The 15599-nt window shown below is 39.0% G+C and overlaps 1 protein-coding gene across 2 annotated transcripts in view; it reads left to right on the top strand.

The window, feature by feature from the left end:
- tnr (tenascin R (restrictin, janusin)) overlaps window positions 1-15599 on the top strand; it is a 167178-nt gene that overhangs the window by 76404 nt on the left and 75175 nt on the right. For both annotated transcript variants that reach the window (XM_071491776.1, XM_071491777.1), the window contains exon 4: window positions 1688-1740. The gene's annotated coding sequence lies outside the window, so the exon portion shown is untranslated. The remainder of the gene's footprint in view (window positions 1-1687; window positions 1741-15599) is intronic.

The raw sequence follows: 15599 nt of genomic DNA, 5'->3' as shown, positions 1-15599 counted from the left end.
ACTTTAAAGCTCATGTAATTGATGTTTTTGTAACAACAATTATTCAGATAACTCCGTGAAAGGTGTCATGTGACAGTTGTCGCTTTTAGTGAAGAACTGACAGGGAATTATTACCTGACTATGCAGTTCCTCTCAGCACTACAGCGCATTTTAGTGTTGGTGTCAAGCTCACAACTTTATTGTTTTAGTTCAGTCTCAACAGTGCTGTTTCCAGCCGCAGCAGGCAGCTGTTTTCAGCAAAAAAAGGTCTGCTAAACCCACTGTTTGCCATCTCCCTATCGCCAAACTGCACACTAACACAATTAGCGACTAGCTGGTGAACATAATAGAACATTTAGCAGCTACAGAGTTAGACATTTCTCTCTGCAGGAGGTGGAGACCAAAAAAAGAGCTGAAAGGAGAGTAAATATTGGATTTACATTCGCTGGATGGACAGACACACAACTTCAAATGAATGCTAATTTTGCTCCAGGTCTGCTGGATGTGTAAATATTTATATTGCCTTATCAACTATGTAAGATGATAGAATGTCCAATGTCTTCTTGTGGTCAAAAAAAGGTAGTTTTTTATCCCGTGAACCTATGATCTTATGTCTAACTTTAATCAAGAAGTCTAAACCAAATTATTATGCATATACAATAATGAAAAGCAGAGGCACTGTATACAAGACAATGTATTTAGTCAGTTTGGAAGACGTGTTGTCTAACTGCTGCATCATGGGTTTAAATGAAAGTTTGTGTCAAATCGTAATAGGCCTCATACTGCATGTCAAGCAACAAATACATAATAAATGCATTGTGATATGCGTTTTCCAAAAATAATATTTAGATATGTAGACAGTCAGGATTTGTATGTTGACTTCTCCTATGAGAAGGACAAACAGAGATGAGCATCCTTGTATCTCACTATGTTTGAGGAACTAACAGTGGAGCTCTGAGCAGAAAACAACCGGCCAGCAAGGCATGCCATTTTATCTGTCAGAGGGTGAGCGAGACACCCTCAAGAGCAAACAGGGCTCTGTTTTGTGTTTGTGTTTATGTGTTTGAGTGAGTGTGCCTCAGGAGGTGTGCTGCAACAAAAAACCCTCAGCAGCACGCCAGACGAGGAAAGCAAATGAGCACTTTCTCCTTTTTCCATGTTGATAGAAGAGCCTCGATATGTTCCTGTTCTTTCACAGCAGGGGAAAGTCTACATACTTACGCCTCTGTGAGCGCTTCTGCTTTTATGTGTGTGCTTTTGTTTGTGTGTTTACTGGAATATGTGTGTGTGTGTCTGTGTGTGTCTGTGTTTGTGCGTGTGTGTGTGCTCTAAGTTTTCTTGCAGTGCCCTATTGTTCCTCTCTGGATATAAGAAAGCCATTGGAGGTTGTTTGCTTTGTCGATATAAGTGCCAACTTAAATTGCTGTTTTATAATAACGTCTCCATGCTTTTGTATAAACACACTGCCAAGCTATAAGGGATAGAGAAGACATCAGAAAGCTCAAATGTATGTTTCCCTCTCTGATTTGTGCTGTGTTTTGTGTGGGAGTAATAAACACTTTTGCCATGTTAGAGGTGCTACAGCGTGTGCGTCTTTACCACCGGCAATTAGCATTTCAAATCATTTCCAGGAAACGCTGAACTCTTGAAACAGTTCAAATATGTAATTGGTGTAATGCTAATTTAATCTTCCCCCTCTCCTGGACAGGTGCAGAGTCAGAGAGAGACTGGCAGCAAGAAAACAACGTACTCGCAGAAAAGGTACCCCATGCACATACAAACACAGACACACTCCTATATTTAGAGATGCATTAATGAACATCCACATTTCCCCCTCTGGCTATAGTGTAATGTTCAATTTAATGGTCCAATGTTCCTTAATGACAGCTTTATGTGCACAGGCTTATTGTGCATCTATCAACCTGAAGCACATCTAATCAGACAATTAGCCCTCATCTTGGGCTAATTTCCATGTATGTATTCATCACTATCACTGACTTTCTAATAGGAACACAAATGGATTATCACTTCTCTATCACATGGCACACACACACACACACACACACACACACACACACACACACACACCCCTGTCTGTCTATGTGCCTGTCCAAAGCATTATGGTGTCAAATTAGTCTCGAAAGTTGCGCACATAAAAACCATGCTCGTATGCGTGACGCAAGTGCACAGGGCAGATCTGCGAAAGGAAAACCGTCCACGCGAGGGATCATTTTTGATCCACGTGCACCCCTGCTGTCGCACGAGCAGGCAGCTGTGATGAGCGCGTGCTTTGTTTCAACACTCACTTGCTTGTCAAAGAGAATTTGAGATTTTGGAGGCGGGAACAATAGATGATGTCTATGCTCCTTTCATTGGTCATTTTCAACACCCCGACGCCACATTGGCTGCTGGATTGGACGTCAGCGTCGCCGCCATATTGGACCTGGCAAGACCGGCCTTCAAATAACTAGCCTACAAGTGAACGGGAGAGCTGTGGTTTTTCTGGATAAAAAGCATCATGATGTTTATATTTCTCAACTGATTTTGAGGGTTTATGATCAATGTGGAATAGGAAAAGGGTTTTATCTTCAGTTACTTAGAATCTCAATAGTATCATCATCGTTAAACACACTTAATAATAATTCCCAGCAGCATAGATGACAAAGCTAATACAAATAGTAAATATCTAAATACAGTGTTGTCAATGTATTAATAACAAATTGTTATACAGAGTAAAGCTTAGCATCAAACCAAGACAAATACAGCTATAAGTACCTGACTGTAGACTGATGCTGTACAGTTAAACCCAGAACAGACCGAAGTTATTGACTGTTTACATGCAGGACATTAGAGGATTGTTTCAGAAAACTGACACAAAAATCATCCAGTGCAAACATGCATGAGAGAGTGTGCAATTTTCTGTTTGTAGATCAGTGAGATCTCCTCAGGCTCCTGTTTTTTATTCTTCCATTTTTGCTCAACAACTATCTTGTTGGCCCCCGACATTAATGATTATTACTCACAGCTGTCATTTTTATGCACCAATGCCATAGATAAACCTTCAAAGTCAAAAGACTAATGCCAACCACACAACAAATGTACAGGACTATTCAAACCAGAGAAAGAGTCTCTGAGTTTGTGCGGTGGTACATCGTCTCAATATTGTTTTTGTTTGCTGCAAGTCTTTTTTTTTTTTTTATGTGTACCCCATTTTGAAAATTTTGTGGCTTTAAACTTGTGATGTGATGACAGCCGAATTTCATGCTGCAAAAACATCATGCTCAACTTTGTGGAAATAAAACTATTAGTGATAAAATATTGTTAAATTATTTCACACTTTTAACCAAACAAGCTGAACAATAAACTGGACATTGCTGCCTTTTCGGCAAATGAACGAACATCAAATACACTAAAAACACCATGAACTAAAGCGGTTCAGTTGTTTACAGTTTAAAGTACATGTTCAACTTTCTTGAAGGTGTTAATAGTTGTGAAAGTACCAAAAGATACTGCACACTATTGATCACTTAAACCCACTTTCTTTATATTTTTGTCCTCAGACCTTCAAAAGAAATAAATCCATAATTTGTCCTACCTCTTCGTAAGACTTTATGGAGTGCAAGAACCTTGTAGTAAGTGCCTCCTGCTGAGTGTTAATAGTTGTATATATCTCACTTTGTGTTGTGTAGTGTGTGGGAGTAATAAACACTTCTGCCCTGTTATAGTTGCTGTGAAAGCATGTGAGCCTTGGTATTCACACTGGCACAAAATTAAGGTTCCATTTCCCCCATCTGTTATCAGAAGAAGAGAAGAAGAGGAATTGTCCTGGTTTGATGTAGGTTGTTGGCAATGATGCACACACAGATTTGTTGTATCTTAAGTCAGCCAAACCATAGGTCTCCTTCTCTTTTGACGCGCAGTTACACAAGTTCACTGTATTGCACATTTTGCAAATTTTGTCGTAAATAATATAAAATGTGTTCTGTGTAAGACAATTGTCAGAGGGGCAAACCTGTCACTAATGACTTATTTCCTTTTTTTTTTGAATAAAAAATCATTTATGTGACTTGTCTACATCCGGTGAGTTTTAGAAATTGGATGGGTGTTTGAGTCTGTGAGGACACCCACAAAAGTTGTGGTTCTTGTTCCATGAGTCACAAGGAATGAAATGAGAGCCACACCTTCCGAGTTGTCAAAAAAAAACAAACAAACAAACAAACAAAAAAACTAAACAAAACAAAAAAACAAAACCAAACGAAATGCTCCCGGCTTCTGTGCTTGGCACATGCAAGACACCTGAGAAGAGTGAAGACTAGTGAGGGCTGTCGCTGGGGTTTAAGGTAAGAATCTCTTACAGTAGCATTGTGATAACCTTACCTGCCTTATATGAGGACAAGACAAGCTTAGGACAGTTAATTAGCCTGATAAGGTTGAGTTGTTTTGATTTAGCGTACACGAGTCATCACAATTTGGATGGAACATTAGACGTTAATGTTATGACATTATGGCTTTGAGACTATTAGTTTTAATGTTACTAACCTTACCATGTTGCAGGTAATTGCAGCATAAATTGAGCTCCTCAGCAGCAGGTGCAATAGTTGTAAAGAGCGAAAACTGTAATGATCAAAAACCACATTCATTTTAGCAATGATATGTGCATCTGCAGTCACTGATTTGGGAATACACTGCACTGCTCTGCCTAATTATACATGGGTTAAACAGCTAGGGTGTCTTAATCAGTTAATTAAATTTTCAGCCCTAGGATCTGACAAAATAGGTACATGACCCTACTGCACTTATTTACACAACGGACTAGTGAGCTATTCCACACAGATTTCAGTTTTAAACAGTGATCATCAGGATGCGCCACAAACTCCAAACTGGATAATGAAAGTAAAGCTTTTAGTCGCATAAACAGGATTATTATGAGAAGCTCTCAGCTAATGCTCCATGACCACTGCTTTTTACAGTCTTTGCAGTACTGGCATTATTGTGTGCATATTAATTACCTAGACACAATTTAATGCAACTTTTCACTTACAATAAGTCCAAAAAAAAAAACCAAAACCAAAAAAAAAACAATGTTATTGTGCTACAAGCGTGCTGCATTTGATATTTAGAAGTAAAAGGTCTACTTGAATTTGTTTTCTGTACAGCTGTGATCTGATTGCTCTACATTATTAAATTCTGATGTGTATTGTGAATTGTTCCATTGCAACCAACAAATCAGCAACTGTAAATGTTTGACTGTGTTAGGTTAGTATTGTGGTGCTGTTTATGTGAGCATGGCTCAGTTTTGCAGGAGGCCCATACATTTCTTATAGTGGAGTGGTTTGAGTTTATATATATATATATATATATATATAAAATCCTTGTCTTGATGCATTTTTTCTTTTTCCGCAACACTGCAGGTATTTTTTTGACATTTTTGTCAGTTTCTCAGTAGGTAATGTATGGATCTTGACAAATAAATAATTTATGTTATCTGACTACTTCCTTGTATTTTTCTACCATAAGTGCTAGACAGATGTGTAGGATTATTTGGCCTTGGAGGAGATATGTACTCCACTGAGTGCCATTCTAGTTGCTCCTACACTTATTAAACATGGGAAGGTGAGCCACCTGCAGCACTAGCCATGATTTGGCATCTATGAATCTACTAAACACTATGAGGTGTAGCACGTAGAAGGAAATGTGTTTCAGAAGGAGCCAGTTTATTCTGACTGATGTGCTCTGATTGAGCATATCTTTTGGTTATCAGCAGAATGAAAGGCTCTACAGTATGTAAAAAGGTTACTGAAACAGGTGCAAGGATAAGTGGAGCAAGGGCGTAGGAGCATAAGAAGGTGAAGAAAACATACAAATACATAAACATTCACACACAAATACTAAGTAAGGATAGAGGAAAGGCAGGAAAGGCAAAGACTGGAGACAGGATGTGAGAGTGACAGCAGTGGAAGCCTTTGATCTTAGGTTTCTAATCAATGGGGATTATGGTTCGTGTGCTGGTGTCAATCCCGATTATGGCGGTGGTGCCAGCAGACAGCGGTGCATCCAGAAGAGTAGCAGACAAACACAGATCCTTATTCTAAAGAGAGGTGTTCTGCACAGCCTTGTCTAGATGCATCCGATCATACAGCTGAACTGTTTGACAGGACTCAGAAATCCAAGGCAGAGATGGATTCAGCATTTAGAAAAGAGTTGGGAGTGTGACTACGACTCCAGTGTGTAAATTGACATCATACCCGAAGATAGTCTGTAGGGACTGTACTGTCACACGTAGTCAACTAAACTGCTATATTGTGTCTGTAATGTATGAGCAGTGTAGGAATGCGTCTCCACAAAGGGGAGTAAACATCCTGAATACATGACACAGGAAATCATGTGAAATGGAAGGTTACAGAGGACTGTAAACTGCAATGTAAGGACAGACAGACCCCAGAGAACTAGTTTAAAATCTCTGGATGTGAAATTCTCTCAACTTCCACTGACAGCAGTCAGATTTCACCACGTATATGTGGAGATAAGGTGTCAGGATTTCACTGACGTTTGCCTGAGACAGCTTTTATATGATATGATGGATTATGCATCTTGGTTCTACTTGTATTGTTCATTTATTTATTTATTTTTTTCAATTTCCTTTACACACGTGTTTTTTGGTGGAGGTGGATCTGGGAAATATATTAGACAAATTTATCTCAATAATTAAACTATCAATATGTATATATATAAAAGGCTTCTCTGACAATTTCAAGTTTGTATCACACAATATACTTTAAGATCATATATTGGTTATGCTTAACTATAAAAGCATTATCTTCTTGCATATGGCTTTGGACGATAAACTTTATTGATCTTACGCAGGGGCGCTGATGTGGCACAGCAGTAAAAGACCACCTGCATAGTATAGATAATAAAAAAATTAAAATGCTACAAGCGCCTGCTATATAAAAAATCAATGAAAACAACAATGAAAATAGTAACTGCAAAGTGTATTGAGACATAAAAGTATCATAAATAAGGGAGGAATTTATATTTAGATCAAAGATGAGATGGGGTGGGAACACGTTGCTCCTACTGAAATACCAACATGAGCAAATATAGTTTGGACAGTGACTCCTAACATTGTTATGTTTATGTTTTCAGTGAAGGTGATACACCACTGTAGTGTGAATTGCATGTTCTCTTAATGAAGTAGCCCTGGGGCCCCTCCTGGCAAAAGTTTGCCAGGCAGACCTTATTGGTTCTAGGAGCAAAATTGTTCAGCAACAGCAAAAGATTATGTTGTCAATGGTTTTAAGATTTGGGTGGAAGTGTAGCCAAAAAAAGCTCTTGGAAATGTCTTTTGCAACTGTAGCACCACCTAGACTGAGATTCCACAGTCCACAGTTAAGCAGGTTTGAATATGATAACCCTATGAAATGTTAATAAGAAAAACTTATTAACATACGACCAAACCATGCCAACCACTTTTTCACAAATTTATCACAACTAGTTTCATTCCAAAGAAACATTTTATTATTATTATTATTTACTATTTCTACTTTTGCTTGGTTAAGATGTTGCTGCTGAAAACAGTCACAGCGGTCCGTCACAGTGACAGGCTCTCTGCTAATGAACTGGACCTTTGTATCTCCTCCTCACCAGGCTATTCCTGGAACTGATAGGATCACAGTCTGATGTCCTGGTTCAGAGATGTAGCCGAGATAACCCATTCAATCTGACCTTACCTCCCTCTGTACTGGCGGCTTCACCAATTTGACCCTGTGTAAGCTCGATCAATACTGGATGTCTTAACAGTCTGACCCAACCTCTTAAAAACATGAACTTTCCTCTGAAACAGGATTGTGCTGCCGGAGTGGTTTTCTATACTGTGATTATCTCTTTAATAATGCCTTTGCTTGTATTATAGCGTTCAAAGTTTGTAAACAATAGTTACTGATACATGTGCATTTTGTAATGTCTGTTCTTACATAAAGAAATGCAAGACAGATCCCTCAGTTAAACAGCAGCTTAATAACCATTAACCATTTTGGCTTATTTGTTCATATGTTCCTCTCTACATTGAATTAGAAATTAAATTCCTGTACATGGGTACAGTAAAAATACAATCTAAAGATACATTTACAAAGTTAACATGAAAAAACTCTTAACTTACATTCATTGTGTTCCACGTAGATAAAGCAGATTAAACAAGGTGATGACAGGAATCAGGATCAACACAGCTTTAAGGAGCATTTCCCTGTGTAAATGTTGTAAAAAAAAAAATGCAGTTGTACCTTCAAGCAAAACCAAAAAGGACATCAAAGCAAGTTGCAACAAAGTACACAATGTCTGAACTGCAAAAGTACAAAGCAGTCAAAACCAAAACCAGGCACAGAACAGCAACAATTCACACTGCAGTCCTCAAAGTAAGTTTTTAAAGAGTTTGACTTGATCTCATTAGACAGGTTGTTTAAAGAGTCTGGCAGAGCCCTCATGGAGAAAGCTCGATAATCCGCAGTCATCTGTCTAGACTGTGAAATGACCAGAGCAGTGCTGCCTCAGGATCTCAAGCTGTGCTTGGGCTCATAGGGGCTTAAAAGCTCAGATACAGCTAGGCGCTAGTCCAAGATGTGTCTTAAAGGTAATGAATAACGTTTCTAGATGAGTCTTTCATTGCACTAGCAGCCAATGAAGTCAGGCAACAGCCAGTCTTCTGTAAAAGCAAGCTTTCTGACAATCTCAGGTTAAATCCCCCTTAAAGATCGATGAAGTTGTGATATATCTGAAGGTAAGGGGAAATGTAGTAAATCCAACAGCTTCTTTAAATGAGACTGGAACTGTACCCACAGATTTCTACCTGAAGACGGTCAATACTGCCTTGAAAATGATAGTCAAGACACTTGACCGGTCAGATTATTTATCTACATTTCATGGCTAAAATTTTTCCCGTCCTCTCAGTGATGAAAGTCTGACCAATCTCAGGTTCACCAATATGTCTCAACAGTTTGTAGCTTAATCAATAATAGAAGTCTTATGAGTCCAATCATAGCTTGATCAATAATTCACCTTTTAGAGTATGACTCAACCAGATGTCAGTCAATAATGGAGGCTGTACCAATCTAACCCTTCTGGGACAGACTGAGTATTAAAAAAGTTGCTATTATTGTGGCAGTTTCAGGGAAAAACTGGTTCTTTTCTTATGACAAAATAATTCTGTGGATTCTAGAAAAACATGATATGTAACCCCTCCCTTTCATAGATTATTGATAAACAACATTTGCAGAATTTGCAGATAATGGTCAGCAAATTCTCAAATTATTTTACATTTCTACAGACACTGAATACTAAATATCAGTTCACTAATAGTATATATTCCTAAAGCTTTAAGACCTTTCCTGTCTTCTCTATTGCTTCATTGGAATATCTGTTCCTTTTTCCTTCCTCTGCTGTGGCAACAGCATCACTTTGTGTTGACAGATACAAAAGATTTTCATAAGAGAGATACTGAAAGAAGCAGAATACCAAGTACAGGAAGATTGTACAGGCTGATGACATTTCACAAAAATCCTGAATTCAGATAAACCAGGATGGCACGTTGTGTTCACAAAAAACACTGACAAGTCATTGACAAGCTTGTTTCAACATGTGTGACCATTATTATCACTGCAGTGTGTTATTCACATTTCTCCATTTCAATGAGGACAGTAGATTTAGAAAAAGGTTTCATAAAAGTGGGACAATGTTGCCACAAACAGAAGCTGATATCCGTAATAATTCCTGTCAATAAAACATAATGCCACGCAGGCTTTAAAATAACCACCTATTGTGGTCCTTTGCTATTGAACTGTTTATTTGGTAATTGAATACAATCCCTGCTGAGCGCCGGGAGCACTTCTTCCGTCGCTGTCGTGGCATCAAGCAGACAGCACCAACAGAGGAACGTGTCAATCCTTTTGATCCCTCGTAGTTGCTTTATCATCTCCGCGCAGCTTATGGTTTTGGATTGTTGCTGCATTTTGTGTGTCATTTCAACCCACCTTAAATCATAGAAGAGAAAGAATAACAGATAGGGTGGGAGGAGGATGACTCCCCCCATCCCTTCCACCCCCCACCTGTTTACTGTATATGAAAGGTACAGGAGGATGCATTGTCATTTCTGTCCCACAAGAAATTGAAGCCTTTGAAAGAGGAAGATAAAAGGAGAGAAACAGCTTGCTGGAAAGGCAGCGAGAAAGACCAGTAGACAACAGCAGCTCATGAGGTGACAAACGGGAGGTTTTTGAAGATTTTTGTCCATATTTTGTTTTGTTTTGTGTGTCAGGTCACGCCTGAGCAAAAAGATAGGGGCAGAGAATTGAGTGAAGGGAAGTGAAAGGGAGGTGGAGGACTACAAGTGCACATAGAACTCAGACAGGCTGTTTGATGTGTTTTATGAAGGCACCATATAAAGGACTGACAAATTGAAAAATGGCGCTGCTTCCTAGAAAACCTTTTACATATATTTTGCACACAATGCACATAAAATATTGAAGAAAAAAAGTATGACACATCACAAAACACAATTATGAGAAATAATACAGTCAAAAAAGGAAAAAAGAAGGAACCATTTTGCTTGTTTTGTTGTCTGTGCTACATTGGTTTAGTTTACGTGCACTTTCTACCTTTATATTTTTTTATTCTAATTATGATTTACTTTTTGTCCAGTCTTAATGACAGGCAGGAAGCTCCAAAGTGGAAAATGAGTTTGCTAAAAGCCATGTATTGTGTCAGAGCAGAATAGAGGAGCAATGGGTAGGGTATTCATCTGCAGCAGACAGTGAGAGAAAAAAAAATCTTTTCAATTCCTCCTGACTCATAGCTGGCTGAACTCAAAAAGGACTTAAGCATTTACCTCCACTCTCTAAATTTTTTACAGTCCTCTCACGCTCTTTCATCTGTCTGTTCTTTCTCTTGTGCCCTTTTTCTAGATCTCTCTCATCTTTTCTCTCTTTCCCCTCCGGTAGCTTTTTTATCTCATTCGGTCTCTCCCACATTTGATTCGATGCTTTTCTTCTCATACTGTCTGTCTGTCTCTTTCAGTGCTTCTTTTGCTCGGCATGCTTTCTTTTAATCTCTTTGTCAGCGTGCATCTGTAGTCATAGTTTGTCTCATTACACCTCTTAAATTGACACATTGAAAGTTTGTAATGAGACTAATAATCTTTCTGCTCAGGCTAAACTGTACAGTATGTATAGGAAAGACAAGTGACAAGTGTGAGTCTGAGCTGATACAAAAAAAAGGATTGAGCCAGCATCAGGAAGGAGTTCAGAGACATGTAGCTATGAGACCAAGACTAAGACCCTGAACATTTGAGTACGCTCTCATGACTGACCTCGGGCCAGGATTTAACTAGCCGTTCTTTTTTTGCTTGTTGAGGTTTGAATATTAGCTACAACATAAACCTTAGAGAACACAGTCAGTTGGATTCAATCATGCAGGAAATCAACAGTGATCTGCTGTTTCACTGTAGTAGTGCACAGACTGCAAATCACAGTGTGTGACTGCTGGTCACACTGACTATACAGTTGAAAATTACAGTAAATTAGAAACTTCTTTGAATTGGTTGTCATCTTGCAAATCATCTTTCACAGACTGAGGCCCCAGAGGATAGACATGTAAGATGCTCATCTAACCATTATCTTTCAAAATAAAACTCTCGTCAGGACATGGCCCATGTTTGCTGTACTCACCACTGCCGTAACTAACAAAAGATTACAGAACTTCAGTTTGACTCAACTCAGCTTATTATGGCCATGTAAAATGTAATCAGGGAACATGCAACCATAATGGTCTCTTTTATGCGTTTTTATGTCCCACCATGGTACATGGCATAAAAACATCATACTTTCACCACAGGTTCTCTATATAGAGCAGATGATCTGGTTAGACTGTAGAGCACCATTTTGCATAAATCTGCATATTAATGAAGGGAACACTGATTTCCCAGAAATTTCTGTAACACTTTAAGCTAAGAAATTGAGTTGGTATAAAAAACCTTTGCTAATTAATGAGCTAATTAGCTTGATTATAAGGAAACTGATTTTTCTTTTGTGAACACGATAATTCAAGAACAATGTCATACCTCCCCAAAATAGAGTAGATGATCTGATCAGATTTTGGTGCGCCTTGCTGCGTAAATTTGCATATTAATGCAGTAAAGCTGTTTTTTTTTACTGTTAACATTCGTGAGGACAAACCACCAGTTGTGTGAGCATATGTGTTCTTTTGTCAGAGAGATAATGGCGGGACATGAAGCAATCCAAGTACCTCTTGCTAGCAGTTTTTGTAAGAAAGTGGAACTCTATGGCTCAGCGGTATGAGCTACAGTATGTCAGGGTGAAGACAATCTTTAGTAGCATAAATCCATTGTTGTGTTTGGTCTCTTGAGGGTATTTGCTAATGAAAATAAAAAACAAAGGGACAGAAAAACATAAAAAGAAGGATTTTTACATAATTTTACTTTACCTTTATTTCTTTGCCTTCTCCTTGTTGGTCAGTTAATAGCAAATCAACAATTACCAGGAAAAAAAAGGAAAAACAAGCCTTAAAATTAAAAACAATGCAAACACCTGAGGTACAGATTTAAAGACACCTTCAGAACATCTAATACAGTCTAGCACGTCTTTACTGCACGTTATCTCAGTTTTCCCTGTGAAGACTGGTTTACATCTCCCCTGTTAAATCGATCGTAGTGTACAGCATGGAGCATGCATTCATCAGCGGCCCGAGGTTGTATTATTTGGTGTAATATGGAATCCATTTCTTGGTCCCATCTTTGCTCTGAAACAGCCCTGAGACAGAGGAAAAGACTTGTGCAGCCCTCAGGTTGTGGGAGCAGCCAATGAGCAGAGCCCAATGGTCCTGAAAGACAAGGCAATTTGGCCAGAGTGATGGGAATAATGAGAAAAGCATCGTAATGTTGCCAGAGTCCAATTTACAAGGTGGAGAGAGAGACTGAGAGAGAGATGCAGAGAGAGCTAAAAAGAGAAGCAGAGACAGTGAAGGAATAGAAGAAGGTGAGAGAAGGGAGAGAGTGAGTGAGCGATTACCCATGCAAAAAGGCCTGGTATTGGTTTTGTGTTCATGTTGAGGTGGCTGCACATTAACCTGTGCAAATGGAGGTTATGGCTTTACTTCCATAGGGCGAGCAAGGAAGGGATAACAGGGCTGCTGCCACAGAAGGAGAGAGAGAAAGCAATGAACATTGCAGAGAAAATTCAGTCTTTCCATCTCTACAGTATGTGACTTTCAGCCTGAGAATCAGCCACGAATGCGTCATTATACAGCACATCTCAAGAAGAACAGATTTACCGTGCAGAGTAAAAAAAAAAAAGAAAAAAGAGAAGACTTTTTGGGATAAAGAAAATCCTCAGAGAAAGACAGAAAATGAAAACCCTGTCAGAAAGATAAAAGGAGATGATGAAAATGACAAAAAGAGATAATGAAAAATGAGAGCCGGCAAATAAGAGAAGATGGACCAGGAGAGAGCAAAGGTAATTTTCTGAAAGAGGTGAATAAAATCATGAGGAAGAAAGTGTAAGTACGGCAGAAAATTCTCCACTTGTCCGCTCTCCTGACTCCACATTATGACGCTGCAGAGCAGGGAGCATCTTAAACCAGAAGCAGTACTTGATGCCTCCCTTCGCACTCAGTGCCCCTGATCGCAGTGTCTCTCTGGCCGACTGTGTGTCTCTGTGTCTCAGCGGCTGGGGAGGCACTGGAGATTGCCATCACAGCTGGATTACGGAAGACAATTGCTTCATAAACGCTTTCACTGTCCTCCTCTCGACTCGTAAAGGGATTGTGACAGCGAACTGCTCCCGGGGCTGACTTATCTGTTCCACTGAACTCCTCCCCTAGGACCACAGAGAGAGGAAGGAGACCACATACGCAGATTGAGACATACTATATGTCTACAGGGCAGACCGCAAGCTCTTAGTTGGGAGGCAGCAGCCTAAAAACCCCTGTGGTCATGGACACAGCAAGACACACACACAGTGAGAGTTAAAGAAGCTTTCCAGTGCATATCCCTGCATAATCTAATCGGGATGTTAATCTCTTGTGGGGCCCTAACTGCTAAAACACATTGATACACACACACCTACACACTTTTTTACTTTTTTATTTTTTTATTTTTATTTTTTTACAGAGAGAGGCTGTGATCACAAGCAGTGTGTGGGAGGAGAGGCATTCAGTAGCTGGGTCTCATTTCATGATGCAGCTGGCTGGATGAGAGAGGCTTGTTGAGCTGTTTGCATTTTTTCTTCAGCTTTCTTTTTTGTATCTCTTGAACCCTCTTGTCACTTCTTATTCATCATTAAATCCCTGTAGTCATTTTACTCTCACTCTGTAATTATATTTTTGTACTATTTCTTTCTTTGCACACGTTCTATTTTCTCGTCATGGGCTTTCACTCATGTTTTTTTTCACTTGTCCACCTTAAATATTTAATACTTTAATACTTGTCAATCAGTATCAATATCAGTCAATCAGACTTTATTTGTATAGCACTTTTCATAAAACAATGTAACGCAAAGTGCTTTACAGAATTAAAGCAATAACAAACAGCCCCCTCAATAAACAACCATGCAATAAATGACCAAGTAATAAATAAAAGCAATAAAAATTAGACAACAATAACAGGAACTGAGGAAACGCTATCATAAATCTAATAAACTTGCATAAATTTACTTGTTGTCCATCTTTACAAATTCCAGGCTAAATTTCTCCATGTCATTTACACTGTGCACTAAATGCTGTCTGTATATGAATGCTTGATTCAGATGAAAACAGTGTGTTAATGCAGCACCTCTGACAGTGCTCTGCCAGGTGTAAATGCAGTCGGCACAGCTCATTTTGAAAGAAAGCCCACAGGAATGAAAACGTCATGACCCATTGTCAATTTTGCCATCCACTCTGCTTCACTGAAGAGCTGCAAGCACAATACACTCCCACTAGTCGTGGCTCCTTTCACTCATCCGTGGCGGGGGAATCATTATGGATGAGGGAGGGAGTAGCACTCACAGCAGTTGTTAATGCTCTTGTGGTAATAACAACCTGTCTTGTTGTTGCTTCCTATGACGCAGTCATGAAAGACAACTCTTCATACCTCCAGTGACATCTAAGAAAGGGCTGTACAGAACCAGGAAGCCCAGGGTAATTCTGTTGACAACAGTGTGGCCATTTTTCACCTTCAAAGTCAAAGTCCAACATTAATTATCCACAACATTTTTCTCAGAAAACACATTGAAATTAGACCCCCCCATGGAAAGCCCTGACTTTTGCTAACATCTTGTCTTTTCTGTGCCAGGTATTAATAATAATGTCTGTGAAAAAATGCAACAAAATGTACATTTGTGTTCATTGTTTAGTGACAGGGTCTAATTCTGTTTAGATATTGTCAAAGATGCTTTTAATTAGAATTTGGTCTGTTGAAACGTATCAAAGGAAAATAAATGTTTTCCTGATCTATATTTTCTTATTCCATGAAAAGACCAACTCCAACAATAAAAAGATTCTCAAATAAGTGTTTACTAGGGCTGCATCTAACACTTGTTTTCATTATTGATGCATCTTTTTTGCTTAAAAATAGCCAT

This window comes from Trachinotus anak, unplaced genomic scaffold (genome assembly GCF_046630095.1).
Source record: "Trachinotus anak isolate AG129_WGS33_773 ecotype Australia unplaced genomic scaffold, CSIRO_AGI_Tana_v1 ptg000012l, whole genome shotgun sequence".
Taxonomy (NCBI): domain Eukaryota; kingdom Metazoa; phylum Chordata; class Actinopteri; order Carangiformes; family Carangidae; genus Trachinotus; species Trachinotus anak.
Note: the sequence above shows the minus strand (reverse complement) of the source record. Positions and strands in the feature narration are given on the sequence as shown.